The 4,024-nt window shown below is 39.2% G+C and overlaps 1 pseudogene; it reads right to left on the bottom strand.

The window, feature by feature from the left end:
• Positions 1–3,004: 3,004 nt before the first annotated feature.
• Positions 3,005–3,518, bottom strand: LOC104876647 (annotated as a pseudogene).
• Between the last annotated feature and the right edge of the window lie 506 nt (positions 3,519–4,024).

The raw sequence follows: 4,024 nt of genomic DNA on the forward strand, positions 1-4,024 counted from the left end.
AAACATGATGTACTTGAGGAATCCAGAGGGGCCAGGATGACTTGAAAACACACACACACACACACACACAAACACACACACACACACACACACATTACATTATATTCTGGAGAATGATGAGGGCCTGTGTACTCAGAGCCTTGATGGCCAGATTTGTGGCTGTCCAAACAGAAGAAGCCATCTTAGAGCTTTAGGCTCCTCAAAATCACCAGGTGATATGCAACGTATTATGGGAGAGTCGCTGTGAAAGCTTAGCTCAGAGTCGTTATTCTGTGCTGCTGGTTTGAATCAGGGATCTCAGCAGTGGCTGAGATGGAGAGAAGCACAGAGAATCAGGGAACTTTAGGAGAACCTGGCAGAACCAGATGTGGGTGTAAGAGAGTGCAAGGTGTTGAATAATTCTCGGATACTTACCTTGTGAAACTGGAGCTGTGGGGTATTACTCCTTTGTTGGGAAGCATTGGAAGAAAATGGATGGGAAGAGGTCAGGGCTGAGTCGGAGGTATGCTGAATAGGCAGTTGGATAAATGAAACTTGGTTTCACTCTTCCCTAATAATAGTAAACATTGCAAATTTTTTCTCAAAAGAGAAAAGTAAAGCAAAAACAATTTTCATTTGAAAATGAGTACAGAAAGACTAACTCACCTACCTTTGATTCCTAATCCTGGTAGCTAACTTGGGGCTGTGTCTAATAGGAAATCCAGTGCCACTGTTGGCTTGAAGTAAAATGATGGACCCTTCGCTGCTTCTTCTACCAAAGGAGGGAGTGCCCTACTGAAGTCTTATTGATCAGATGATAGTAGCTATTTCAGGCAGTGATTTTAGTCATTTTCCGTTCACTCTTGAAGTCAAATCTTCCTTCTTAGAAGATCTTACATGGTTTGGCTTCTCTAAAGTCACATGGCTTTCTTCTGCGGTTTCCCTATTCCCCCTCCTCACAATCAAACTTGTTTCCTCCTCAGGCCTTTTGAACTTGAAGCTCTCCTCTGTATCCCCTTATCACTTTCTATTCCATTGCCCAGGTTTATATTCTATATTGATTTTATATTAGCTAAAATTGGTTGTATGAATTTATTCATCTATTTCTCCCTACTGAATGAAAGTTTCATGAGAGCAGGAACTGGTTTTATCTTATTCAGCATCTAATCACTTGTCCCTGCCTCAGTGCTGTTTAAGTTGGAGGAGCTCAATAAGCTTTTGTCTAGTGAGTGAGCTCTATCATGCTGGCTGCAGTAGCAGACATTGGTGAAATGGTGCTTTGGAGAGAAGTAGGGTGTAGACTACTGAACAGAGGCATGGAGTCCAAATAGTCCTGGAAGTGTAGTACAAAAACATTCACCTTTCAATATTTAGTATAGTACTGGGCACTAGCTGGCAAAAGCTTTCTCCTCTGTCAGGAAGTTTAGAAAAACTCACAATTTTATCATGTCAGTCAAGGGAAAGTGGGATTGATTTTCTAAAGATCTACATTAAAGTAAGTGTTGATGGAGCAAAAATCTATTAATGAAGGATTCTGGATTCAAAATGGGCAACTTAAGGAGGCTTCAGAAGATGATTTCATTTAAATAAGAACTCCGATTATACCAACAGGGGTTTTCTACACTTTGAAGAGGTCTGGAAAATGGTGAAAATAATCTCACTTCCTTAGAAATCAGCAGTGTCCTTCTCTGAATGACCACAATACACTTTCACAGTCTACACTACACAGTTTCACATCCTATATTCAAGCCCCACCTCAGAGTAGCTTATGCTTGCTTGCTGTGAATGTGTAACCTGTTGTTCATCAACAAAAGGAATCCAGAATTTTTTAAAAAGTAGAGATATGAATAAAAAGCATTCTGTTCATCACTAAGCTTATTAAACTGCTATTATGGCACATTGAAACTCACTTTTGGGGCAGGTGAATTGTTGTATGAAATCCTGCCTCTGTACAGGTAGGCACCTGTAGAGAAGCCTGTGCCACATTCTTGTACTAGAACCTCATTAAGTCAGTCCCTGGAGAACTGAACTACCAATCACTCCCACAACTGGGCTAACAGAAATGGAGATTTTGAAAACCATCAAATTCAAAATGTTAATAAGTCTAGTTCTTGTCTGGCTTTACTAAATAGCTATATAATGCTGAGTAAAAAAAAAAAGTTGCTGTCTTGGGGGAGAAAATAACAACAGCAAAAATAATTATAATTATGGTAATAAGTACTTATTGAAGAATTCCCATGTGTCAGGAACTTCTCCAACTGATACATATGAATGAGCTCATTTAACCATCTCCTAATAACACTGAGGAGGATAACTGTGGTTACAGTTGCCTTCCAGATAAAGAAATGGAAACACACAGATGTTATGTAGTTTGTATAAGGTAACACAAGTGGGAAGTGGTAATGCTAGATTTGAACCTTAGCTTTGGTGCCAGGGTGTACTTGGTCAACCACACACCTAATAAATCATTTCATTATAGGATGATATGTGCTACTGTAAAAGTACTTTGGAAGCATTCTTAACCTGCCTCTACCTAACTGACCTGCTCTATTAACAAGTACTTTCTCCTTCCTTCTGTCAAACATACTCAAATATGCCTCCAGCACCTTGAACATGACAGCAAGAAGGGTACTGTTTAATGTAACTGGACTACCTGTTACCAACAGGTAAGGTGTATGTGGAGATAATATCAGCTTCCTCTTTGAGAAATAAGGTATAAAATCAGGAGATTGAGTCTCTTTTAAGAAGCAGATGGTCTTTAATGAAAGGGAAACCAGTAAACCCTCTATCGGGTCCAAAATTATTTAGTTTTCAATGTACTATTAAATGGATTTATGACCTAGTACACCAAATGAAGGGTAGGGATAGCTGACTAATGAAGTGAAATGAAGTTTTTAAGAAAAGATTAAATTTTGACTATGGTCTCTGTTCTCTACCATAAAGAATAGTTTTCTTTATTGAATTTTTCCCTCATGCAATATAAAGAAATAAGGACTGTCTTACTGTCAAATTGTCTTGCTATAGACTAGGTTTCTAGACTTGTAAAGCTTATTCTTTTTTCTTTTGCAAACCATTTGCTAGCATTTAATGAGTCCCCTTTCCTATGGCTTCCAGCTATCAGAACACAGCTTCCCCCACCCCAATCTTCTCCTCTGCTCTTCTGTTGAAAAATTTGGCCTTCACGATGACAGGCTGTTTTCCTTTCTCAATAACTTTGTAGTATCCTGACTGCACTACATCAATGATGGGAGCTACTCCAGTCTTGTTTTTGGCAGCATTTACTTGTGTGTGCTCACTGACCAATGTCCACAGTTTATCAAGGTTGACGGGCAGATGCTCTGGCTTCTCTTTAAGTGGCAATGCCTCATACCAACCTTCCCAAAGTAACCTGGGTGATATTTGTCAAAGCTGATCCTGTGGTGAAGCCTGCCACCAGCATTACCCCGGACTCCTGGGTGCTTCTGGTGCTTGCTTGTGCAGCTGTGGCTGTGGCTCACATGGCCCTGAAGTTTCTGGGTCTTCGTCACTCTAGATGGCATGTTGGGTGGCCGAGATGAAAGAGAGGAAAGCTTATTTTTAATCACTGCAGAAAATCGTAAAACATGGCAAATGTAGGACATAATCACAGATTGTACATTTTACCTATTTTATTGACTTCAGATGCAACTGAATAAAAAAATCGAACTTTCTAGCAATAATATAGAGAATTAAGAAAAAAGGGGAGTGGGTTAGGTGTGATTTGAATCCTAATAACCTAAATCAATGACATCTTGCTTGCTTGTCCCTGGTGCCACACTTAAGCCGAGTCTCTCTCACCCTAGATGGCATTTGGAAGGTCACTACCAATTTTTGCCTCTTTAATCCTCTGCCTCATCTCTTTCTGTGTATCACTCCTTGATCAACTCTTTGTGATTGAGACAGGGAACATTTAATTAATTTTCCATAAATAAAAATTATAGTAGACATATGGAAAATATAAAGAAGATAAAATTCTCAGTAATATATCATCAGGAAAAAAACCCCCAGTTAACATTTGAAGTATTTT

This window comes from Fukomys damarensis, unplaced genomic scaffold (assembly GCF_012274545.1).
Source record: "Fukomys damarensis isolate Sample0158 unplaced genomic scaffold, DMR_v1.0_HiC HiC_scaffold_15, whole genome shotgun sequence".
Taxonomy (NCBI): domain Eukaryota; kingdom Metazoa; phylum Chordata; class Mammalia; order Rodentia; family Bathyergidae; genus Fukomys; species Fukomys damarensis.